General features: G+C 45.9%; 1 long non-coding RNA gene across 1 annotated transcript; it reads left to right on the top strand.

Annotated features, from left to right (window-relative positions):
- LOC146180494 (uncharacterized) lies at positions 1–27652 on the top strand. Its single transcript, XR_014700366.1, has 4 exons — positions 1–157; positions 2935–2996; positions 26862–26960; positions 27506–27652. It is a non-coding gene; the product is annotated as an uncharacterized LOC146180494 (long non-coding RNA).

The following is a 27652-nucleotide window of genomic DNA, read 5'->3' as shown; positions in this document are numbered from 1 at the left end:
CGATCGAAAGCACATTTTTTTGTGCCATGGACATCCAATACATCTTTAAAGCAGAGGCCACTAAGTGCAATTCGTGCAAGTGGAGAGTTACCAACTTTTATAATCATTAGAAATATGAAGACAATTATTCTGGACATCTTGTATGTAATCTTTATTGGTGAGTTCACTGCGGAAGAGTCCAAGGCAAAATCTTATTCCTAACCTCTACTTAGAGCATTTCTTACGTCTATACACTATTTACGCAAACAAAAAAAAAATCAGTTCTTCTCGATTAGAAGATTCGGCTCGTTTTTGTGCGCAGGGTTTAGGACGGGACCACGAAGTTTGCGCTTTAACGGGCATGTGGCGATCTTAATGAACTGTTCGTTGCTCAGGCTTCCAGGTAATAATCACCAATTTTAAAAATTTGGGCTCAGAAAAGAGTATGCACTTTTGAATCCTTGTTTGCGGTAGTGATCATATGTTTGCAAGCTGTCGAGAGAACAGGAAAGAGTAGGCAGGGAAGCTGTAGTGATAATCCATGTGGCATTCATTCAAAGCGATGGTTGAGGAGTCCTAGCTATTCTACTTATTGAACCGAGTTGAAGCAGACACTCGATTTTAACCATGTTTCATGCAAAAAAAAATGTCACCTACACTGCGAAGCGAAATATTGGGGGCTTAAAAAGATCAGTACGAAAAACACCTAAATTACCATTCTAAATCATTTATTTATTTATTGAAAATTTCTAACTGCCTCCCCCCCCCCCCCACACTTCCATCAGTGAATAGAAGGGAGGGGGTGGGGGAGTGAGAACTGCAAACATAAAAAAACTAGAATTAAACATAAAAAGTAGGCAGAAAAGAAACGCGGAGGCAGCAAAATGAATTAGGAGTTCAAAAACTATTTTAAAATGCATTTCGTAACATTAAAACTGAACACACGAAAATACAGCGCAGGACCGGAAAAGAAACCTTCAAATGCAGCCTAATAAATATGCAACCCAACTTGATTCAGCACCAACAATTTGAATATAAAGAACGGGAAAGACATTCAGATATACTGTATTAGGCATTATCAGGAACTTCATGAGGGTGGCAGTTACGGAAGAAAATATCTCAGTATTTAATGTGGATGTTTCGTCATCGAAAGCGTTGCGCGGAGGAAACGCAAGAAAGGCGATCGAGCCAGATTATACGAAAAATAGAACACTACGACGCCTTGTCCTCAGCGACAATTTCAATTACTAACGTGCGATTCGGAAATTAATATTATACGCAGCGGCAGAAACAAACTGCGCCTAATTCTAGATAATTAGATGTCGTTGCGCGCACATTTCTAGTAATGCTCGCTGCCAACTGGGTATGTCTATGTTTTCATCCTCACATTTTCGCGGAACCACGCTCTCGTTCGAGCGTGATTATTTATTCTTCATAAAGAATTGTACTTCTAATAAATGTTATACGAAAACCTAGAAGATCAGTGCTTAAGAAGAAACGACTAGAATGGCTGATGCCCGCACCATAGTCACATTTATGTTCATCGAAGACTATAAGGATCTTCCCAACCGGATATGGCAATCTTTCGGGTTATTTTATGAGGCGTCATACAATACTGAAACCTTTAAGCACACAAATATTCGGTGCCTACTTGGAATGAAATTGAAAACCCGAAAGTTAAACAGAAACACTTGCAGATATCGTGACAGCGGGGGCTAATGCCACCCCTTTACTCTATCAAATTTCTACTCGTTGGTCATTTGAAATGATATATTCCGGCTGTGGCTGCATAGCATCAGTCTCTACTGGGACTTTGACTTTTATAACCTCAATCTGAGCCAACATTTAGCAAAGGCTGTACGTTTTAGTCTTTCATGAGGACGTTCTACGGAATTTGGAGTTTTATGGGGACATCGCGATTAACCCAGCCATTCCTTGCCCATAAAGAAAAGCCAGTGCATAAATGATGACCAACCATGCTATGCTGTTATTTAAGCACAGTAGAAATAAGCTGCCTCCTATTTTATATTTTCCCCACCATCCGCTTTCGTTTCCGGCACATCTATTTTTGCTGTACAAAATGTAATTTCAAATAGTAGGGCTTTTTAATTACATTGTGTAGGGCTTCGATTCACGTGCGCCGAGCTCTCTGAAGAATTATGAAAATATCATACATGATCACCTAGACCACCTGGACCCAATAATAATGGCACTAATAAATAAATACTTTTACAATAATTACTTTTGCAGCTACACTATGGCCTCAGTATATACGAACCGAACTTTTCGCAGACGTTTATTGGAAGACCATAGCTACATCATTACCTGGCACTTTAGGACATTACGGCCGTGACTAATTGGCTTTTGGGCGTAACCCGTAGAGCCAGTATAGCGTTTGTCTTAGCAAGAACTTTAAAAGCTGTTAAAAATTAAAAGTTTATATTTAATAGGAAACATTTTCAGGGAGAACCTTTTTCATAACGGCTGACTTTTGTACTGCAGAGGCTCTTCAGTTCACATTAAAATTTGTCTCCCGACCTTTCGTTTTTACTGCAGGGAAGCAGTCCCACTGATTTGTTCGATCCAGTGCATAAGGTGATTATCCAATGCTTGAAACGAGCAAAAGCTAAGTTTATAAAGTCCTGCATTGCAAGGAAGCAAGAATCGACTTCCTCTCAGACTTGCGGAAATCTCCACGAGGGGCGTAGTCCGCAGCTGACGTGTTGCATTGACTATAGCGGCAAATTTTAACTGCCGCCGGTGTTGTGGCATGTAATGTATGCCTTCGTTTAGTTCGGTACTTAGTGCAACAGGACAGTCATTAGTAACTCTCTTGCCCCTTAATTTTGAATGTGGCGCAGCAAACTGTACTGCATGATATGGTGAGAAGTTTGTGAAACCGGCCACGTTGACTTTTGTTTACAATGTGTAGAATGTGTCATGTTCATCTTTCAGCGCATTCTATTTTTAGCATCACGCCTGCAGGTCAGAGATGCGGACCGAAATGTCCTCCAAATGTAAGTACACTTTGGTATAAGCAGCACCGTCATATCAGGACCTACGTCCTCCAGCGCCGACGAGTACGTCCGCTCCCGTCAATAACACGATTATCTTGCATACTCCTTACTACTGTCTGTCCACATCCTGAGCTTGGTGCTTCAAGCAACCTTTGAAGTTATCAGGTGGAGTGCAATCATGTAATGCGCTGCCGAACAATTTAGAATCCTTCCAAGATAAATGAAGTGTATACTAAAAGGCACGCACATCTTGGGCTAGCAGATAGACGATAAGTTGGTATGGGATATCCGGCCAATAATCGCTGGGAACATAGACCAGTTCTATGGCTTTAGCAGAACGTTCGTCGACATTGTAATTTAGCTTGTCAGGAGGTATAAACTAACGCTGCACATGCCTACGCGTCAATATTTAGTCATTATGCCGGTCTAAAAGCTCTGTAAAAAAATATAGGGGAAAGTGAAACATAGTATACTGTACTGGTAGAAGGTTTTTATCGAAATGTGAGCAAGAAGCAGGCTCACGACCAGACAGTATAGGTGACTAATACATGCGCTCTAAAGATAACAATGGAGAGTCTTTAGTACCGTTTAAAGATCGAAACAATTTATCAATGAAGAATTCCCTCCTCAGCAAAGCGAAGGGCAAGAAGTGGTATTGAAAACCCCGAAAAGGGAGATAAATGGATATACATTTCTCAACGTTCTATAATCGTAGTATTTTGCAGAAAGCAAAGTCATCGAAAAAACGCGTAGCAGCGTCGAGGGGATAGCAAAATAAAGAATTTGCCTAAATTTAATGAGGAACGAAAGTAGTATCAACAAATTGGCCGGAATAGAGAAACTAGACTAAACGGGGATATCGATGCAGAACATATATTTGGACAACGGATGAGTAAAACTTTAGTATAAAAACAATGAACAATACTTACAGAGCAATCCTTATTTAAAGTGCTGTAAAAAGGATTATCAGATTTGATTCTGCAAATCTATATACCTAAAGAGACGAAAGATAGTGTTTAAACTGTTAAACCATGAAAGCTTCAAACGGAATATAATTGGCTTAGCTCTCAAAGCAAATCAGTAATCGTGAATTATCCTGCATAAAGTAACAATGAGCATTCTTTAAAGAATGGTTGAAACCATTAAGCTGCTCGGGAGGAAATTAGGAGTAAGTTAATAACAATATGTTATATGCCCTAAACGGAAAGAAGAGTAAAGTCATCGTTAATTTGGAACATAAAGTGTATATGTGTGCTGATACATATGCACTATGTATATGAATATGTATACATGCACATAGTATACATGCATACACATATATATACTGTATGTATACCGATTTATGCAGCAATATTAGAAAGTGCAGTAGTAGTAAAATGGGAGTATCTTTTTTGTCAACTTATGCCTTGTGGCAAATTTTTCGAAAAAAAGAATTGGGAGTAATGCAGAGAAATCTAATTTCGCGCCGATAAAGAAAAAGAAAATAAAGCCTTAGAAGCTATGAATGGAAGGAAAGCAGGTAGGGGGTGGCTGCACTTTTGTTAAGGATGGTGGAGGGATTTTTATAGAAGACTGGCCATTTTGTGCACACAATGGATCATCATCATCATCACCCTGATTATACCCACTGCCGGGCGAAGGCCTCTCCCATAATTCTCCACTTAACCCGGTTCTGTGCTAGCTGCATCCACTTGACCCCTGCGAACTTCTTAATCTCATCCGCCCACCTAACCTTCTGCCGCCCCCTGCTACGCTTTCCTTCCCTTGGAATCCAGTTTGTTACCCTCAGCGACCATCGGTTATCCTCTCTCCGCACTACATGTCCTGCCCATGTCCATTTCTTCTTAATTTCCACTAGAATGTCGGTAACTTGAGTTATTTCTCTGACCAACTCTGCACGCTTTCTATCTCTTAATGTTACCCCTACCATTTTTCGTTCCATAGCTCTCTGGGTTGTCCTCAACTTAAGTAGAGCTCTCTTGGTTAGCCTCCATGTTTCAGCCCCATAGGTGAGTACAGGCAAGATGCAACTGTTGTATACTTTCCTCTTGAGCGATACCGGTAAGCTGCTAGTCATAATCTGCGAGTGCTTGCCAATGCGTTCCATCCCAATCTTATTCTTCTTGTTATTTCCTTTTCATGGTCCGGATCTGCGGTTACTACCTGTCCTAAGTAAAGATATTCGCTTACTTCCAGTATTTCGCTACCTAATGTAAACTGCTGTTCCTTCCCGAGGCTGTTGAACTTTACCTTAGCCTTCTGTATATTGATTTTCAAGCCTACCTTTCTACGTTTTCTGTCTAGGTCATCAATCATTATTTGCAGTTAATCCCCGAGTTGCTTTGCAAGGCAATGTCATCAGCAAATCGCAGATTACTGAGGTATTCTCCATCTACCCTTATCCCTAACTGCTCCCATTCCAAGTCTCTGAATACTTCCTCTAAACAAGCTGTGAATAGTACTGTGGAGATTGTGTCTCCTTGCCTAACACATTTCTTTATGGGAATTTTGTTACTTTCTTTATGCAGAACTATGGTTGCTGTGCAGCCACTATATATATCGTCCAGCACTTTCACGTACGGCTCGTCTACCCCCTGATTTCGCAACGCCTGCATCACCGCCGAGGTTTCAACTGAGTCAAATGCTTTTTCGTAATCAATAAATGCTAGTATAAGGGCCGGTTATATTCCGAGCATTTTTCTATCACCTGATTGATGGTATGGATATGATCGATAGTAGAGTACCGTTTCCGAAACCCTGCTTGATCCTTTACTTGATTGCAGTCTAAGGTTGTCGTGATTCTATTAGCGATTACCTTAGTAAATACCTTATTCGTAACAGACAGTAAGCTGATTGGTCTGTAATTTTTAAGGTCCTTAGAGTCCCCTTTCTTGTGAATGAGGATAATATTTGCATTCTTCCATGCTTCCGGTACCGTCGATGACACCAGGCACTGCGTATACAGGGTGGCCAGTTTTTCTAGTACGATATCCCCCCCGTCCTTCAGCAAATCTGTAGTTATCTGATCCTCTCTAGCTGATCTCCCCGTTTTCATAGTTTCTAGTGCTTTCTTGACGTCGTCCTTCGTCACTGGTGGAACGTCTGACTGTTTTTCCCTACCGCCAATCTCATTACGGTCCTGACTACTTTGGCTACTGTAGAGATCTGTATAGAACTCCTCAGCTACTTTGACTATCTTGTCCATATTGCCGCAATGTTATCGTACTGGCGCCGCCATGTGGCGAGCTCGGGAGACTGGCACGCGCTCGTCTTGTTCGCTCTCGGTGCTCACCCGCCAGTCGGTTCCGTGCCTGATCTTGCCGGTGCTTTTACTTAGTCCTAGTAAACCTGCTGAACCAGTTTCACTGGCTTCTGTGACATTTTTGGTGGAGCTTCTGGGTAGATCCCATGTACGAAGAGCCTCTGGCTGCCCCCTACGCCCATCTACACACCGTGGACACGACACCTGTGCACAAGGCGAGCCGTCGCTTGAGAGGCTTAGCACCCGAGTGTGGTCCTCTTGTTTCCCCACCGCGAACCACGATGATTACAGCGGCAATTCAGACCACCACTCAGCTTCCCGTGAGTGCCCAGGAGCTGATCTGCCATACTCCACGTATGCCCACGCCGTTTCATGGCGACAAGTTCGAAGACGTTGAGGACTGGCTGACCAGCTACGACAGGGTCGCTGTGTTTAATGCGTGGGACGAGGAGCGAAAATCGCACAATGTTTATTTCGCACTAGAAGACGCCGCCAAGATGTGGTTCGAAAACCATGAGGCTACCATTTCCACCTGGCAGGATTTCCGGCGGCAGATGCTCGCAACATTCGGCAACGATACAAGAAAAGAGATGGCTGAACTCGCTCTACAGTCCCGAGCACAGCGGCCTAATGAAAGCGTCGCCATGTTTGTGGAAGAAATGACTCGCCTTTTCAACCGGGCGGATCACTCCATGTCGGAGGTAAAGAAGCTGCGCTACCTTATGCAAGGCGTCAAGGAGCAGCTGTTCGTTGGCCTTGTACGTGACCCTCCACGTACTGTTGCTGATTTTACGAAAGAAGCAACAAGCATCGAGCGTGCCTTGAATCAGCGATTTGTACATTTTGATCGGTCTGCGAACATCGCTGCCGTAGACTTCCGCTTGCCAATGGTCGGAAACGACAGGGAAGCCCTTCGCGAACTTATCCGAAGCATCGTGCGCGAAGAGCTGCAAAAGCTGCCCTCTCTCGAACAACATCCACGTGTTGGGGGCATCTCGGATATTGTGCGCGAAGAGCTCCGCCAAGCAGTACCATCAGTACCGTCGCCCCAGCCGCCTGCGCCACAGATCACGACGTACAGCGACGTGTTGCGTACCCCTGCGCCTGAACCATTGGCACCCTGCAAACCTGCTCCTCCCGCTCGTCCTCCATCCCAATATCCAGTTTCGAGTGGTGTGCCTGAAGCTCGACCACCCGTTCGCAAAGCACACGCGTGGCGCACGCCGAACAATCTGCATTTGTGCTTTCACTGCGGCGAAACCGGTCACGTTCTGCGCCACTGCCCGTACCGTCGGATGGGCTTGCGCGGATTTTCCCCGGATGCCCCTCGGCCGCGCTATGGCGAACGACCTCGGGACATCGACCAATACCTCAGTGACCACGTCCCACCTGCGTCCCTCCAGCGACGCCAGTCCAGGTCACCACCGCCGAGACAGTTTTCCACCAGCCGCCGTTCTTTCCTCAGGCAGTCCCCAAGTCCGCACCGGGAAAACTGAAGACGGCGACCCTCGGGGGTAGGGCCGCTGTCGATGGACACTACGACCAACATCCTCCGCTCACCGATTCGATCACACAGACCGACCTCCGACCCTTCGCTCCGACGAACAATCCGACCACTTTTCGACGATCGCCGAAGCTTTCCTCCGACGCCCCCAATCGACGCACCGCACCACCAACGAGTCCGACGACCTCCCGACGATCACAGAAGCTTACCTTCGACGCCGTAATTGGACGCAACGAACGACCCGTCAGCCCGACGATCCCTGACACGCCGCACTTTGTCGACGGTGAGCTGCATTCCGCCGAGATACCGATCGTCGTTGATAACCACAACACGACTGCCCTTGTAGATACCGGCGCTGATTTTTGCGTTATGAGTCATGGCATTGCTACCATTCTGCGAAAAGTCCTGACTCCTTGGCACGGAGCCCCGATAAGGACAGCCGGAGGGCATGTGGTAACGCCGCTCAGAGTGTGCACCGCTCGCGTCGAGATTCACCACGTAACTTTCTCGTGTTGCTTTGTTGTGCTAGCAGAGTGCTCCAAGGACCTGATTCTCGGCCTTGATTTTCTTAGAGAAAACGACGCAGTCATCGACCTCCGTGACTTCATGGTGACTTTCTCCACTCACCGCGCAATTTCCGACGAGTACAGACAGCACAGCGACGACTACACAGTCAGGCCAATTTTTCGAGTGTGCGACGACCATGTCACTCTACCTCCACGCACCAGCTTGTTTGTTACAGTGCAGTGCGACAACCCCCCCCCCCCCCCCCCCCCGCCTTGCAAGGCCTCGCGGAAACGAACGTGAATTTATTGTTGAGCCTACAAGTCTGCGTCGCTCGGGGGATCTTTGCCTTGAGAAATAAACGAACTGAACTACTTTTAACGAAATTTAGTGCCGAATACCGACATTTACCACAAGGTACAGCTATCGCTTATTTTGACGAAGTCAGTGCGCCATCCGCCCATTGCTCCCTTTCGCTGGCCAACGAGAACCCTCCTGAGAGCACTGGACATACTGTTCAAACTGACGTGAACCCAGCTTTGTCTCTTACTCAGAAACGCCGCCTTCAAGCAATTCTGGACACTTACCGTGACTGCTTTGCCGTCACTTCCAAGTGAAACAGAAGTCAGTAACCAAACATCGAATTATAGTTGATCCCACCGAGCGCCCTATTCGCCAACACCGCTACCGAGTATCGCCGAAAGAACGAGAGGCTATTCGGTCGCTAAAAAGGATGGAGCACTCAGATTCTGTGTCGACTATAGGAGGCTTAACAAAATTGCGAAAAAGGACGTCTATCCATTGCCTCGAATCGATGACTCGTTCGACCGACTTCGCCACGCCCGATACTTTTTATCGCTCGATCTACGCAGTGGGTACTGGCAGATCCAAGTCGATGAACGTGATCGAGAGAAAACCGCATTCATTACTCCTGACGGACTGTACGAATTTAAGGTGCGTCCCTTCGGTTCGTGTTCCGCTCCCGCAACCTTTCAAAGAATGATGGACACTGTCCTAGCCGGCCTGAAATGGCAGACGTGCCTAGTCTACCTTGACGACGTTGTCATTTTCTCTGCGACCTACGAAGAGCACCTCAAACGATTGACGGCTGTGCTAAATGCCATCCGCGGGGCCGGACTCTCACTAAAACCAGAAAAATGCCACTTTGCATTCCAACAGCTCAAGTTCCTGGGTCATGTCGTGAGTGCTGAGGGAATTAGCCCTGATCCAGAGAAGACGGCTGCCGTAGCTGCTTTCCCGACCCCCACTGATAAAAGTTCCGTGCGTCGGTTTTTGGGCCTCTGTGCATATTACAGGAGATTTGTGCACGACTTCTCCCTAATAGTGGAACCATTGACTCGTCTAACACAGGACGACCAGCCTTTCATCTGGGCCGACGAGCAGCAAAGGGCCTTCGAGGAGCTTCGCAAGCGCCTTCAAACAACGCCCGTACTTGGCCACTTCGATGAGGAGGCCGACACAGAATTGCATACCGACGCCAGTAACGTTGGCCTCGGTGCAGTTCTCGTTCAGTGGCAAGAAGGCGTTGAGCGGGTGATTGCTTACGCCAGCCGCACCCTGTCTCGTTCCGAAGCGAATTATTCTACTACCGAAAAGAAGTGCCTTGCAGTTGTGTGGGCGGTAACAAAATTTCGGCCGTATTTGTATGGTCGGCCGTTTAGAGTGGTCAGCGACCACCACTCACTCTGTTGGTTAGCGAACCTTAAAGATCCTTCAGGCAGGTTAGCCCGCTGGAGTCTCCGCTTACAGGAGTTCGACGTCACTATTGTGTACAAGTCCGGCAAGAAACACAGTGACGCTGACTGCCTATCCCGAGACCCTATCCCGTGTTCTTCAAGTGAAACAGATGACTCCGTCTTTCTCGGCGCTCTATCGACGCCAGATCTCGCTCAACAGCAGCGAGACGACACCGAACTGCGGCCCCTCATCGATTACCTCGAAGGAACCGCCTCATCGCCGCCTCGCCTTTTCACGCGTGGCCTGTCGTCGTTCTGCTTGCGTGACGGCGTCCTCTACAAGAAAAACTACGCTTCCACAGACATTCAGTATCTGCTGGTTGTCCCAACGCCGCTCCGTACCGACGTTTTGCAGGCATGCCACGACGAGCTTTCTGCCGGACATCTCGGTTTTTCGCGCACCTTGGCACGAGTACGACAAAAGTACTACTGGCCCAAGCTTGCCGCTATGGTTCAGCGCTATGTTAGGACGTGCCGTGATTGCCAACGCCGGAAGATACCACCTGTCAAGCCGGCCGGCCTGCTGCAGCCTATTGTTCCTCCGCGAGTACCTTTTCACCAAGTCGGTATGGACTTGCTCGGGCCATTTCCTACGTCATCATTGGGCAACAGGTACATTATAGTTGCCACAGATTATCTGACCCGCTATTGTGAGACGAAAGCTCTTCCCAGCGGCACGTCAACTGATATTGCGAACTTTTTCATCTTTAATCTGGTCCTTCGTCACGGTGCCCCTGCGATTGTTTTAACTGACAGAGGCACGGCATTTACTTCAGCTCTAACTCAGGAAGTGATGCGGCTCAGTGGCACTTGTCATCGCAGAACAACAGCTTACCACCCTCAGACGAATGGCCTTACTGAGCGACTCAATAAGATGATCGCCGATATGCTTTCTATGTACGTCGACGAAGATCATAAGAACTGGGACCAGATACTACCGTATGCAACATTTGCGTATAACACCGCAGTCCAGGAAACGACCCGCTTTACACCGTTTCGTTTGGTGTACGGTCGCGAAGCTGTCACCATGCTGGATGCAATGCTACTGCCAGATGTTGCCCACCCATCGATTGCCGGTGCCGACCAATTCGTCCAGCATGCCGAGGCCGCTCGCCAGCTGGCTAGACTGAGAGTCCGGACACAGCAAGTTAAAGATGCTCGACGGTATAACCTTCGTCACAGGGAGGTAATTTACAACCCTGGCGATCAGGTTTGGGTGTGGACACCTGTTCGCCAGCGGGGTCGCTCCGAGAAGCTTCTGCGCCGCTACTTCGGCCCGTACGAAGTACAACGCAAACTCAGCGACGTCACCTACGAAGTGACCCCGCAAGGAACTGTTCGCTCATCCCGACGGCAAGCACAATCGGAAGTCGTACATGTCGCCAGGATGAAGCCCTTTTACTCCCGCTAGGTCAAGCTACATGTTTTTTTTTTCTCTGCTTCCTTTAACTACTTGATGTGAACATCGTCGCCGACTACGGTTATCCTCGACTTCGCCACTCGGCATCGGGACGATGCCTTTTCCACCGGGAGGAGCAATGCCGCAATGTTATTGTACTGGCGCCGCCATGTGGCGAGCTCGGGAGACTGGCACGCGCTCGTCTTCGCTCTCGGTGCTCGCCCGCCAGTCGGTTCCGCGCCTGATCTTGCCGGTGCTTTCACTTAGTCCTAGTAAACCTGCTGAACCAGTTTCACTGGCTTCTGTGACAATATTAGTGATGACGTTGCCCGCCTTGTCCCTTATTGCATACATCTGGTTTTTGCCTATGCCCAATTTCTTCTTTATCGCTTTAAGGCTTCCCCCGTTCTTTACAGCATGCTGAATTTTCTCCACGTTATACTTCCTTATATCGGCCACCTTGCGCTTATTTATTAGCTTTGATATCACGGCCAATTCGATCTGGTCTGTTGGATTGGAAGCTTTCATACTTTGGCGTTTCTTAATCAAATCTTTCGTCTCCTTAGACAGCTTACCGGTATCCTCTCTAGCTATCCTATCGCCTACTCCTACCGCGCACTCAGTAATGATATCTCTGAAATTATTGTTCCTTGCCTCTAGGGTAATGTCGCCATCCTCAGTTAGAGCTGAATACCTATTCTGTAGCGAGATCCTGAATTCTTCTGCCCTCCCCCTCACCGCTAATTCGTTGATGGGTTTCTTTCTTACTAATCTGTTGCGTTCCTTCTTCAGATTTAGGCTAATTCGGGACCTCACCATCCTGTGGTCACTGCATCGCACTTTCCCGATTACCTCTACATCTTGCATAATGGCGGGGTTGAACACATTATGAAGTCGATTTCATTTTTAGTCTCTCCGTTAGGAGTTTTCCATGTCTATTTCCGGTTCTTCCGTTTGCTGAAGAAGGTATTCATGATTCGTAAGTTATTGCGCTCTGCAAACTCAACTAGTAACTCCCCCCTGCTATTCCTAGAACCAGTGCCATAGTCACCTACTGCCTTGTCTCCTGCCTGTTTTTTCCCTACCTTGGCATTGAAGTCGCACATTAGTACAGTATACTGCGTCTTTACTTTTTCGCATTGCCGATTCTACATCTTCATAGAAGCTTTCAACTGCCTGGTCATCATAACTACATGTAGGTGCATAGGCCTGTACAACCTTCAGCTTATACCGTTTATTAAGCCTAATTACGATGCCTGCAACCCTCTCATTAATACTATAGAATTCATCTATATTACCCGCTATATACTTGGATCATAACCTCGACTATACCGAAACCTTGCGCGAACGGTTGAAGTTATCTTGAGATAAAATAGCAGGGTCATCAAGAATTTCACATAGATCATCTTACTACCTGTCGCAGACGCCGCATTTAAGAGTATTTCATTTACTAATAGAATACTAAAAACTTTAACCTTCAACAAATTAAACGACAATAAATTATACCCTGACTTTTATCCAGGTCATAGAAAAAATGTTTGCAATTAAACCAGCATGTATGTTATGCCCAGGTTTTATAGATTACGAGAAGGCATTTCATTCAGTCGAAACCTCTCCACTCTGCAACCATTGCGCAGTCAGGGTGAAGATAAGCTACAGGTGAAAGTACAGCAGCGAAAGTACCTATTAAAGAATGTAATAAAACTTTTTTATGGAAGGGGATTAGCCAAAAAGACACGATATCTTCAGTATTATTTAGCGCTCGCTTAGAGCAAGTATTCAGAGTACTGGATAGTGAACAGTTAGCCATAAGGGTTCATGGCGAGTACTTTTGTTATCTCCGATTCAGTGATGCTATTGGTTTGTTGTGTACACTCAGGTGTGTAATTGCAAAAGGTCAAGCTTTGGCTTGCCTGGATGTTCCAGACAAGTGAAATGGCTGGCAATATGCAAATGACTGGCAATAAAATAATGTTCAACAATCCCGACAGGGAACACCATTTATTGATTTCGAGATTCTGCAAGTGGAAAGAAAGTACATCTACTTAGGAAAGACAGCAAAAGCAGATCGACCACTCAAGGTAATAACTACAAGAGTCAGAATGTGTAGAAAGCATTCGTCAAGTTTTGCATATCACTAATGGCATGCATGTTGCCAGTACCGCTCGAGAGGAAAATTCATGAGAGCTGTATGTTACCGGTGCACCCCTATTGAACAAGAACATGGAGACTACCAAGATTACAAATTGAAACAATCACAAACCACCGACCTGTAGAACGAACATTGGAATTTATAATGTTGAGAGGTCGAAGCCTGTCGAGACGCGTGATTTCGATCTCTCAGCGGTAATGCCCAACGACTTGTTTCTCCTCCCTGGTCGTCTGTCACCTATTTAAATGCTGATTTCGACTCAAAACATTTCCTCCACACCGCTTGAATATAGCACACATCCATGGAAAGGCTTAAATGATTTCGGTCCAGTTAATTGCATTGTGTCATCGCTGTATCACCCTAACATATGGCGCCGCCTCCTGGCTGGCTGTGTTCACAACCGGTTTTAATGCTGCTTAGATTCAAAATCAATCCATAACCAACCTAAAATGAACCACACCCCCAGGTGTAATGCCGCTCTCTCAAAGCATCCCGAAGCATAGGAACGGTACCATCAGTGCGCAAAAATATATAACGAAAAATTGACCTCCGCCAAGGAAAAGTTTTTTTACTCCGATTTACATTCAATCCTCTAAACAACCCCAATAAATTTTGGCGCATTCTCTCCCCTAAAACACGATCCAATAGAAATGAGCTTCTATACGTTAACCGTGAACCAATAGACCGTGTTCCGTGTTCGCGGCAATCTTAAATGACTATTTCTGTTCAATGTTCTCCCCAGCAGCTGGCAGTCCAAATCCTTTTCGAGCCATCTCAACAGTAGCTATGCCCCAAATTACAGTCACTCCGGCAGGCATAGCTAATCTAATCAGTTCACTCAAGACTTCTTCATCGGCTGGTTGCGACCAGATCAACAGTAAACTACTAAAAACCACCTGTGCAGTATCATGCCAGATACTGCATCTAATATTTGCCCAATCATTAGAATCCGGAGACGTCCGTGACGACTGGAAAATAGCAGAAATTGTCCCGATCTTCAAAAAAGGTGACCGCACAAATCCTTCCAACTACCGCCCTATTTCTCTAACCAGCATTCCTTCCAAATTACTTGAACATGTTATATTACCCAGCCTAATGAGCCACCTTGATTCCATAAACTTATTTTATCCCATCAACACGGATTTCGAAAACACTACTCCTGCGAAACTCAACTGGCTGAATTCACTCATGATATCCTTCACTTTATGGACGAAAACTTTCAAATTGACGCCACATTTTTAGATTTCTCCAAGGTCTCCAACCGTGTTCCGCACTCATACTTGCTCGCAAAACTTTCCTCTCTATGTATCCCTGATAACATAATAACCTGGATCAATCAGTCTCTTCTTGGACGCAGACAATTCACATCAAGCAATGGCTACCGCTCACCCCTTTCTGACGTTACATCAGGTGTCCCCCAGGGCGCCGGCTTATCCCCGCTACTCTTCCTCATTTACATCAAGGATCTCCCAGCTAATATAGATAATAAACTAAGACTGTTTGCGGACGACTGTGTCATCTACAGTCCCATTCGTCACCTCACCGATAGCCACCTACTATACGTGGCACGGCACCGTGCCAAAGGGGCACGGCACCGTGAACGCCATGGAAATCTTACCGCTGCGGATTTTGCAGGCCGCGTTCCTATGTGGTTCCTGCTGTTTCCCGGATCCCGCTGCTTCATCGCCATCCGCTGCCGCTGAGCGACCTTCGCTCTCGCCTGCTTTTTGGCCATACGTAGTTGGCGACCGATTTTTCATCTGGCAACATGGATCTTCAGCTACTATCTCCGACATCGACGACGCATATAAGAGCAAGCACGGAAACACCCACCTCGGGCACGGCACCGTGAACGCCATGGAAATCTTACCGCTGCGGATTTTGAAGGCCGCGTTCCTATGTGGCTCCTGCTGTTTCCCGGATCCCGCTGCTTCATCGCCATCCGCTGCCGCTGAGCGACCTTCGCTCTCGCCTGCTTTTTGGCCATACGTAGTTGGCGACCGATTTTTCATCTGGCAACATGGATCTTCAGCTACTATCTCCGACATCGACGACGCATATAAGAGCAAGCCCAAAAACACCCACCTCGGGCACGGCACCGTGAACGCCATGGAAATCTTACCGCTGCGGATTTTGCAGGTTAGTTATTTGGAAGGCGCTGCCTGTGTGAAGAGCAGTGATTACTGTCTATTTACGGTGTCGTGCCCTGGAGAGTGTATTGATGTACTGAAGCGTGTATTGTCTTTGCCTTCTCGCCTTTACCTATTTTTTTATGGTATGCTGCTCTCACTGTCGGGTGACATCGAAAGCAATCTTGGGCCTATGAATGCAACTGAAAGAGAAACATTGGAAGCCCCCTTGCTGACTGTCCAAAGAATTGAAGCTGGCCAAGCTGTAATACTTAATGAAATCAAAGGTGTTAAAGAAAGGCAGGATGCTACCGATAAAGAAGTCAAGCAGCTGACGTTGAGAGTGGCAGTCCTCGAGGCAACGGCAACCTCACTTGATAGGCCTGATTCTCTTGAAACTGACAATGCCATACAAGCCATTTCTTCCCAGCTTTCTAGTATTTACTCAAGGTGTGATGATGCTGAAAATAGATTGCGCCGAAATAACTTGCTTTTCTTTGGCATCGACGATGTGGAAGACGAAAGCTGGGCAGATTCTGAAGGGAAAGTCATTGCATTTTGTTCAGAGCACCTAGATTTATCTATAACTGCTTCACAGTTTGAAAGGGTTCATAGATTAGGCAAATTCAAAACTGATAGGCACAGACCAATCATTGCCAAGATGACCTTCTTTAAAGACAAGCAGAACATCCTTTCAAATGGCCACAAATTGAAGGACTCCAGTTTTGCAATCCGTGAGGATTTTTCCGCTACAACTCGTGAGGCTAGAAGCAAGTTGACCAAATTTGCAAAGTCACAATCCAAGTCTTATAAACTGGCATTTGATAAACTTAGAATGGACAAACAAACATATGCGTATGACCGAGCCACTGATTCGGTCATATTAGTATCACCATAGCTAGGCAATGCACCTAGATTGCGTGATTGTCCTCAGTCCACGTCATGTCCCCAGGCTCCGACGCTGTCCCTTTCATTTTCTAATATCCGAAGCTTGATGCCTAAACGTGATCATCTCTGCTCTTTTTTGCAAGACAGTGAATCTGATATAGTTGCTTTAACTGAAACTTGGTTGCACACCGGTATCAAAGACAATGAAATCTTTCCAGACGCACATGCTTACAATATCTACAGACATGACCGTGCAGATAAAAGCGGGGGTGGGGTGCTTCTTGGTATTAAAAAAACGTTACCATCCACTGTTATCAATTCTAACTCAGACCTCGAAATAGTTTGGGCTGCCTGCAAAACTATATCTTCGAATTTACTTTTTGGAGTGTGTTACCGTCCGCCCGATTGTGACTTCTTTCATTCATGATCTTCGGTCTAGCATTGCTGCCGCTGTCGAACACAGTTCACCTAGCAACATCTACTTGTTGGGTGATTTTAATTTTCCTGAAATAGATTGGCCTTCTTTGTCTTCAACTAGTCATGCTGCAACAGAATTCATCAACCTAACACTAGATTTCAATTTATTTCAAGTGATTAGCCAGAATACGCGTGGTTCTAACATTCTTGATTTAGCTCTATCCACTGCTCCCGATACCATAGGGCCGGTTATGTATCTTGACGGATTTAGCGATCATAAGATGTTGCAGTTTGATATTCTAGTTCCGAGCTTGTTTGCAGGTATTACAACTAAAAAAATTAGAGATTATAGTAAAGCACGATATGATGAAATTAACACGGAACTTGCCTCATTTTTAAATGAGGTGTTTTTCCCGCTAAGGAACGAACGATCTACCGAAGAAAACTGGTTGCTCTTCAAACACAAACTATCTGCACTGATAGAGAAACATGTTCCTCTGATTACAATAGCTAATGACATAAAAAATCCATGGTTCAACAAGGCCCTCCGTCGATTACGGAATAAAAAGATGCGCCTATACAGAATAGCTAGATCTGCTCCTTCTTCAACCTCGTTGGAAAGATATAAACTGTGTTTGAAAGCGTACTGTTCTGCTGTTACCGCTGCCAAAAACAAATACTTCACTCATGATCTGCCGTCACTTTTGCAGACTAATCCTAAGAAGTTTTGGCAGACTATATCTCCCGAAAGTAAACATGACCTCATACAACTACACAATACTGATGGCTTGCCGCTAGCTGACACTGAATGTCCAACCGCGTTCAACAGATTTTTTGCATCAGTGTTTACTAAGGAAGATTATTCCAGTATGCCAATTGTTCTCGAGTCTGACTACCCATTCATGTAGCCCATCACCATTAGTGCTGAGGGTATCGCATCACTAATTAAAAATCTAAAGTTATCATCATCTGCCGGAGTGGACAACATTAACTCGAAGATACTTAAAAACACCATTTCAATTTCCAGCCAGATTTTGTGTCATATATTTCAGCAATCACTATCCTCCGGAGAACTGCCCACTGACTGGAAAAAAGCCAAAGTCATCCCTGTCTTCAAAACGGGTAACAAAACCTCTCCTGATAACTATCGGCCTATTTCGTTAACATGCATATGCTGTAAATTACTTGAGCATATTATCGCTTCTCACATTTACAACCATCTGGAACGAAATGACTTCTTTTTTTCAAATCAGCTTGGTTTTAGGAAAGGCTACTCATGTGATGCCCAGATATTTGAATTTACTACTGACCTGCATTTCAACATGGATGATAACCAGCAAACAGATTGCATTTTTTTAGATTTCTCAAAAGCATTTGACAGAGTTGCACATGGCCGGCTTTTTACAAAATTATCTACCCTTTCCCTTGATTCCCTCACATTATCTTGGCTTCGAAACTTCCTCTCATTACGTCAGCAATTCACAGTTGTCAACGGCTCTTCCTCATCCCTATGTGACGTAACCTCAGGCGTACCACAGGGAAGCGTACTTGGGCCCTTACTTTTTCTAATCTACATTAACGACCTTCCCACTAACATTTCATCCCGTTTACGCCTTTTCGCAGACGACTGTGTTGTTTACCGTAAGATCGCTTCTGAGACTGATCACCTGACCCTTCAAAATGACCTTGACACTATTTTTGATTGGTGTCAAAACTGGCAAATGATTCTTAACCCTAATAAATGTAAATCAATGACTTTTAGCCGCAAGCATGTTGTTTCTAACTTCATCAAGGGTTACGTCGTACAAATACCTTGGAATTCAGTTCACACCAAATCTTTCATGGTCTTCTCATATTTCTGCAGTCTGCAACAAAGCGTCGAGGACATTGGGTTTCATACGCCGGAACCTTCGAAACTCACCTAGCTCCGTTCGAAAACTTGCATATTTTACATTTGTTCGCCCACAGCTGGAATTTATCTCACCTATATGGTCTCCCCATCAGAAATATCTGATAGATATGCTCGAGTCCATTCAAAGCAGAGCTGCCCGGTACATTTTTAGCAATTATAGTCCCCTCGCAAGTGTATCCCAGCTTAAAAACCTTAATAACATACAGATACTTGAAATTCGGCGCTCCATTTCACTTCTGTGCTTATTCCATAAATATGTTCACACCCGTCCTTCGTGGTTACCTCTGGCATCACCTTTTCGCTCTTCACAACGCTTACACAATCAACTCAGCTTCAACCGGATATATGGGAAGACCCTGTCGTTTAATTCCTCTGCATTACCTAGAGCAATAAAACTCTGGAATGATCTTCCTGACAACATAATCTCTTTCATTGATCCTGGTGAGTTTAAAAAACATCTATGTATACATCTATTGCCATAGTGATGTTCGAAATGTACAACAGTTTCATTTGTTCTTAACGTTGTTTTTCGTGTCTCGTTTCCGATGTTATTTTAACTCGGTTTTATATAAATTTCGTGTTCCTTTCTTCTATTTGACTTGTACCGCGTTCTTGTACGATATTCTTGTACCGATTTGCCCCCCTCACCCAATGCTCTTCGGGGCCTGTGAGGTACTAATAAATAAATAAATAAAAAGACATTGATGCAATAGCCACATGGTGTGACAATTGATTTATGCATTTGAACCTGGACAAATGCCAACTCTTGTCATTCTCTCGCAAACGAACAGTAATTCAGCATTCATACACCATCAACGCTACCCTGGTTGCCGAAACATCATCCTACAAGTACCTTGGATTACATCTTTCATCTTCGTTATCTTGGGTCAATCACGTCCAAACAATATGCTCTGATGCCTCACGTGTTCTAGGTTATTTACGGCGAAACCTCAAATCAGCATCCCCGGAAGTGAAAAAACTGGCTTATCAAACTTTCGTCCGTCCTAAACTAGAATTTGCATCATCAATCTGGCACCCATCTCAAGCCTACCTCACCGCCGAACTCGAAGCCATCCAAAATCGTGCAACCCGCTTCATCACTTCTGAATACTCCAAAGAAATCAGCATTACTACACTTAAACGCTCTATCTCCCTGCCCACTCTAAAGTCGCGCCGCATCATCTCCCGTCTTTGCCTACTGCACAGCTTCTTTTACCACCCTGCTTCCAGACACCCTTTGCTGCAACCACCGCTCAGAACATCCTATCGCCTAAGCCACCGCCTCCCCATAGCAGGTATCAGGAGCGGCACTTCAGCTATGAACAGTTCTTTTTTCCCCAACGCGATTACTCTCTGGAATGCCCTACCTAACGACATAGTTACATGCGACGATCGCAAATCATTACGCACAAAACTCTCTAGTCATTTCCAAGATGTGTAAGGATTTCATCTGCGTTACCATCAATCATTCACTGGCTTTCAACTTTACTTGCCGCCGCACGTGCATTTGTTGCTTTTCTGCATGATCCCACGGATACCTTGATGCACTTTATTTGTTTTATTTTTCCTGCCTTTTACAATTTGTAGTGTTTGTGTTAACTGTGCCTGCCTTCATCAAGACTGTATTTACCCCAACTGTAGCCCCTCCTTATGTAATGCCCTCGGGCCCTTAAGGATGAAATAAATGAAAAGTCCAGCAACTTCTTTCTTCGGAGTGTTTGCATCAGAGCTGGTTAAAACGACTATTACTGCTAAGAAGTGTCTCTGAGCGCTACATAAAGGTATCGGGCACTCACTCAATGCAGAAAATGTTTGCGGTGAGGGTAATTGCGCAGTGTAAGCGTTGAAAAACTGTCACCTCCTGACTCTGTTCACGGCTAGGTTTACGGCTATTAGGAATAAAACGCAAGAGAAAGATTTCAGAAAAAAAGTGCACTCAGTCTATTCGAGCAGACGTTTCAGTGTTGAGATAAGTAGTGTTAATGCATTGCGCCAGAAAAGTGACGCAAGTCCCGCTTTTAAATGCGCTCCTAATCGTTTTGGCGATTTTTTTCCGCTATTGTTTGCCTGGTGACTCTGCTCAGATGACCCTACCGTTGAGAGAACGGAATCACGCTATAGAGTCGGTCAGAGACCAAGCGTTAATTAACAGCATTCTGCTTGAAATGAGGAAGACCAATAACTTAATATAGGCATGAAATATAATGAGCAGAAAACACAAGCAATCGATTTCAAAGGAAGCCAAGCGTAGCACAGAGTGGCGGAAAGTAGGGTGGGCGGATCTGAAGTTTTCGGAGATCATGTGAATGCAGCTAGCATAACAGCGGATATGAAAGAGGCGTTTGACCTACAGATAGTTTAATTCGGATGACGATCATTATAAAGCTTGTTGATTATGATCGGTTACAGGTACGTGACTGTAATGATTTATCAGTAATGTAGATAAACCCTAACTACTAATGCTATTATTTCAATTTTATTTATTTATAGGTACTGCGATCTGGTACAGATCATAGCAGGGTGGGAAAAACAAAAAGAAATACAAGCATACAAACGCACTCATATTCATAAAATTTGCAGGCACTTTTCAAACATTAGTAAAGAACTCTGAGTTACAGTCTCGCTATTAAGTTTATTCCATTCCGTAATTGTCCTCGGAAAGAAAGAATATTTAAATATTATATATATATATATATATATATATATATATATATATATATATATATATATATATATATATATGTGTGTGTGTGTGTGTGTTGTATATTTGGTTTCGGTTTGAGTTTGTGATCACCGGCCGCCAGAGGCACCAGTGTCGCTCTGTGTATATAAGTGACTACATGTTGAAATAAAGGGGATTTTCTTGGTTGCTTGGCAGTCCGTGTACATCTGCGGCACACGCCGCTACAAAATTGGCGACGAGGATTGGCCGATTTCGGGGGGCGTGACTTTCGCCGCTTGCTCTTCGGCGCCATGAGTGTTTCGGGACTCGCGCCACCGCCCCCCGTTCCTGCCCGCGCCTGGCCAACCTGCTGTTGCGTGGTCGCAATGGTTCCGCATCTTCGAGAACTACCTGCTTGGTTCGGGTGCCTCCGACTGCACACCGGATCGTCGCAAGGCACTACTTCTTCACAGTCTCGGGGTAGAAGGTCAGCGCATATTTTACACCCTCCCATCTTTGGACAACGCCAAGCTCGGTGAGCAAATTGCTACTGATAAAGCATCGGGCTCAGGCGATGCAAGGCCTGAAGTATCATCGTATGATATCGCAGTGGCCGCTCTGCATGCTCATTTTTCGGCAACAAGCAATGTTGTTGCCGAACGGCATCGTTTTAGTAGGCGTATCCAACAAGTTGGTGAATCAGTGAATGAGTACATCACTGCATTACGGGAGCTTTCTGCTACATGCTCGTTTCCTGTTGAGGAAGATTCGCTGCGTGACCAGTTCATTGCGGGTATTTCGTCTCGGAGCTTGCGCGAACGTTTTCTTCTTGAAGGATCGTCTCTCTCGTTCGCTAGAGCGGTACTCCTGGCAAGGCAGTTTGAGCAGGCGTACAATGATCTGCAAGAATTTCCTTCTGAAGTTGTTGGACGTATAAATACTCGTGGAAATACGCCTACGCGCACACCATATTCCGACGAGAGCTCGAAGCAGTCACACAGCCGCCAATCGCGTTGTTATCGCTGCGGTTCATCTCAGCATAGTGCAGCATCATTTCGCTGTCCAGCCAAAAGCAAGCGTTGTCACCATTGCGGTGTTATGGGTCACTTCCGCTCTGTTTGCAAGAAACGAGGCTCCGCGCCGGTTCGTGAGGTAGACAGCCAAAATTCTTCTAGAGAGGAAGTTTTGAGCATTCTGGCTGTGACGACGGCCGCTCGCTCCGCAGTTCACGTCACAGTTTCGATTGGCCGCACGGACATAACTTTCCTTGTAGATTCTGGGTCATCTGTTTCCATTGTTACACAGGACCTTTTCAAGCAGCATTTTGGAGACCACGTACTTTTTGCCCCAACAGTTCGGTTACTAGACTATTCCAAACAGCCAATTCCGGTTCGTGGCTGTTTCTTCGCTGACGTTACGTACAAAGCTGACACAACAAGTCTTATTTTCTATGTTGTAGAACAAGGCACCTCACTCTTGGGTATCGATGCCATCAAGGCGCTCGGGCTACAGATTGATGGGTCATCTCTTCAATGACTTGAAACGACGCTAACGTCTGATTCTCGAAGGGAACAGCGCTCTGAGCCGACAAAAGCCGTGCAGGAAATTAACCTCCCAAAGGAATTAGTTCAAGAGTTTGGATCTCTTTTCGATCCAGGCCTTGGCCTCGCAAAAGGTTTTGTGCACCACGTCAAAACGCGATCCACAGTGCAGCTATTCCAATCAAAACTTCGGCGCCTTCCGCTCTTACTGCGACTATTGGTCTCGGCAGAGCTCCGTCGATTGGAAAATATGGACGTGATAGAGAGGGTAGAGGCATCTGAATGGGTGTCACCCATTGTGGTCGTTAAAAAGAAAGAGGGAGGTATTCGCCTCTGTGTAGACCTTCGACAAGCAAACAAAGCTGTCGTAGCAGACAGCTTTCCCCTTCCTCATACAGAAGAGCTATTGCATAGTCTAGTGGGGGCAACAAATTTTTCTAAGCTAGACCTCGCATCAGCTTACCATCAGGTCATGCTTCACCCTGCGAGTCGCGATTTGACCGCATTTCTTACTCACGAAGGCCTCTTTCGTTTTAAAAGAGTGTGCTTCGGGCTGGCTTCCGCGCCCTCTGCATTTCAGAGTATGATGTCCAAAGTCCTGCAGGGATGTAAGGGCGTGCTTTTCTATATAGATGATATTATAGTCTTCGGGCGGGGCCGGCCGGAGCACATAGATAACCTTGCATCAGTACTTAGACGCATTAAAGAGGCAGGACTCAAGTTGAACAGAAATGTATCTTCGATACGCAGGAAATTTTATTTTTGGGTCACAGGATCACAGCAAGTGGTATTGTTCCACTGGAGGAAAAGGTTGCGTCCATCAAGGATACCCCGGCACCCACCGATGCAGCCAGCCTTCGATCGTTCCTTGGACTGGTCGAATACTACTCTAGGTTCGTTCCCAACTTTGCCAAGATGGTTGAACCGATGCGTGTTCTTCGAAAAGGGCAACCATTTGTTTGGTCTGGCGAGGTAGACTCCAGTTTTCGAAAGATCAAAGAGGCACTTGCGTCCAGCACAGTCCTGCGGATGTTCGATGCATCCCTTCCCGTTGTAGTTTCTACTGACGCTTCTGGCTGTGGGCTTGGAGCGGTTCTCCAACAGGTGGATGGAGAGGAACTGCACACAGTCGCCTTTGCTTCTCGAGCACTTTCATCCTCAGAGAGGAGATATTCAGCAGGAGAACGTGAAGCACTTGCGTGTGTTTGGGCGTGCGAGAAGTGTCATGTCTACTTGTGGGGACGCCATTTCACATTGCTTACTGACCACCAAGCCTTGGTCGCATTGCTTTCTACCCAAGGGCCAGGAAGGCGTCCTTTGCGAATAGCATGGTGGGCCGAGCGCCTACTGCAGTACAACTATACAGTAAAGTACCGGAAGGGTTCGCAAAATCGAGTAGCAGATTCGCTTCCTCGTCTCCCTGCGTCATCTCCTCAGGAAGAAGAGACTTTACTAGATGAAACTGTATTAGTTGCCTTTGTATCTTCTTGCATTACCAGGGAAGAGTTTGAACAGGCCCAGTCGGAAGACGGCACACTGCAACAAATCAAGGCTTACATTGAATCGTCGTGGCCTACGCACAAATCCTTGCCGGGTGAGCTTCAACCTTTCTTCAAACTTCGCGATGAGCTTTCAGTGGTGGACAATTTGATTTTGCGTGGCGAACGCCTTGTGGTCCCCGCATCACTTACACCGCGGATAATTACCGCTGCTCATGAGGCCCACCCTGGAATTGTACGAACGAAAGCACGTCTGCGAGAAAAATTTTGGTGGCCAGCCATGGACAGGCAAGTCGAGCTAGCTATCCAAACATGTAGTATATGTCAGGCAGCGGAGAAAAGCTCGAAGGGGTTAGGGCTGCACCATTGAACCCGGTCCCCTTACCAAAGGAACCGTGGCTAAAGCTGGGAATGGACATTGTTGGCCCATTTGAGAGATCGCCACACGATTGCCGATAAGCAATCACGCTGGTCGACTACTTTTCTAAGTGGCCCGAGGTATATTTTTGCAACCAAGCCACAACACGCACAGTCACAAGCTTCTTGGTGTCAGTGTTCGCACGTGAAGGTTACCCAGAAGAAATCTTTTGCGATAACGGGCCACAGTTTTCATCTCGAGAGTTCCAAGCTTTTCTGCAGAATCGCGGCATCCGCTTGCGGCATTCGTCCGTATACTAGCCCCAAGCAAACGGTCGAGTAGAACGGTTTAACAGAGTTTTTAAAAGTTTTGTTCAAGTAGCTACACTCGAGCAGCGTCCCTTACGCCAGACTGTAACAGAATACTTGGGCGTTTACCGTTGCACGCCACATGCCACAACTGCAGTTGCCCCAGCACTTCTCCTGCATGGACGTTTGCCAAGAACTCTGCTTGATGGGGTTGGGTACCCGTCAGCCATATTTTCGACTGACCCTAGTGCAGAGCTCCACCGCCTACGCGAGCGGGTGAAGCAAAAGCAACAATCCAGTAAACTCTACACAGACGCTCGCAGGGCCGCAAGGGAAACCAAAGTGGATGTTGGTAACCTTGTACGGGTACGGAGACCTACAACTGCATTTAAAGGTGACTTCGCTTTTAGCAGTCCAAGGAAAGTGATAAGAAAGCAGGGGCAATCGTCTTTTCACCTTGATGATGGAAAAACGTGGAACGCTTCAAAATTGTCGAGGATGCCACAAGCTTCTGCATCCCTTTGTGGGTGGGGTGAAAGGAATGGTACAAATGATACCGCTACGGAAAGCAGCTCACCGCCTACCATGGACGGGCCCGTTTCAGAAGCGCCAACCGGGTCTTCAGCTGTGGCTGCTGCTAAGCAGCAACCTATGCCACCAGTGACCTGCTGTGAACCGGAAGAGACTTCGCCTGCAGCCAGTGGGTTCTCTGAAGTACCGGGACCACCGCGTAGGGTACAGCCACCAAGGAACAGGCGACCCCCAGACCGCTATGGACACTAAGTGCAGAAGGACTCGTTGTGCTGCAGTGAACATGAATTTGTCACTCTCCGCACGAATGTTGTTGAGTTTGAAAGATGTGGACATTATTGAAGTGCATCTTGTTTTGTTTGTTTGTTTGTTTTGTTTTCTATATACTTTTGTATTAAGTGCTAGGACAAGCACGTTGCCGTTATTGTAAATATAATTCGGTAAACGAGCACTAACGTACTACCTCTACTAAATTACTAACCAATGTAGCCGTTTTTATAAGGAAGGGAATATGTTGTATATTTGGTTTCGGTTTGAGTTTGTGATCACCGGCCGCCAGAGGCACCAGTTTCGCTCTGTGTATATAAGTGACTGCATGTTGAAATAAAGGAGATTTTCTTGGTTGCTTGGCAGTCCGTGTACATCTGCGGCACACGCCGCTACAACAATATGGTGGTTCTTATGATTCGGGAGACTCACAGCGGGTATCCAACTTGGACCGCACCACACGTCCGTGATTTTCTCACTCGCACATCTGCACCGTTCAGTGCACGCAGGTCTTTTCGCCTCCTTCATAGCCTTCCTGCAATGTGACTCATGCGTCTGTTATTCAGATGTGTTAGCTCAAGGTACAACGTGGTGATCAAATTCGTTTAAAATTTACTTACGTAAAGGAGTATGCGGTTAATGAGCTTTATAACTAATGAGAATCGCGACCTTTATAACGCATTTACCATGTGAAACGCGAATGCACACTAGCTACCAAAACCTTTCAGTCCAATTAATGAATGATGACTTTTTTGTTTGTTCCATTCTTCTCCAGCCAAACGATCCAGTTTTAGCATGTCAATACGTCTGCTCATCCGGATCGCCGTGGCTTAGTTCTTCGAGAGGGCACTGGGAAAATGGCACAGCATGCTGGGTAAGTCTCGTGCAGCGCGCATCCAGCGGCACCAGTTTAACGGCGTGGGCGAGCGGGCGCAGGTCTCGCTTGGCACGCAGGAACGGAGACCATGACGTTACAACTTTCGAGAAGCAGAAATTTCGTGTGTTGTCACTAGGAGTACTAGTCCAGGTTGAAATATAGAAAACGAGACGTTTTGCGAGAAATATGGTTTTAAGCATATTAGCATCCGCTTTCATTGCAGTATGGAAATAGATAATAAAACAATAATGCTGTGTCCCTTCACGTGTGCGTGTTGTTTTTATGTGTGCTTTGTCATCTCCTACGTTACTTGAAATAATTGCGTCGCTCCACGCACTTCATATTTCAGTTCACACGTCCACCACCTTGCGTTTTTTTTCGATGCCTAGCATGCTCTATTCTTGGCGCTGTCACATTGACTTAGGTTTCATTACATCTAAGCATTTATCAAAGGAATAGAGCGCCATAAAAACGTTTAAGTGCTTAGCCGCATTTCAAAGTACATTTTAGTTTTTACTATCTCATATGGTTATTCTTTTCAGGATAACGCTACGGGAGAGGCATGTGTAGGCGTTTGCTGCGGTGAGCGCTGTGTTTCTCAAAATGACAGTGACTATGAGGAGTGCAAGCCATCACAAAACTGCCTCAATAAAACAAACAATTTTGGATTCACTGAAGGAGAACCTATG

This window comes from Amblyomma maculatum, chromosome 8, assembly GCF_055883805.1.
Source record: "Amblyomma maculatum isolate TAMU_Amacu chromosome 8, ASM5588380v1, whole genome shotgun sequence".
Taxonomy (NCBI): domain Eukaryota; kingdom Metazoa; phylum Arthropoda; class Arachnida; order Ixodida; family Ixodidae; genus Amblyomma; species Amblyomma maculatum.
Note: the sequence above shows the minus strand (reverse complement) of the source record. Positions and strands in the feature narration are given on the sequence as shown.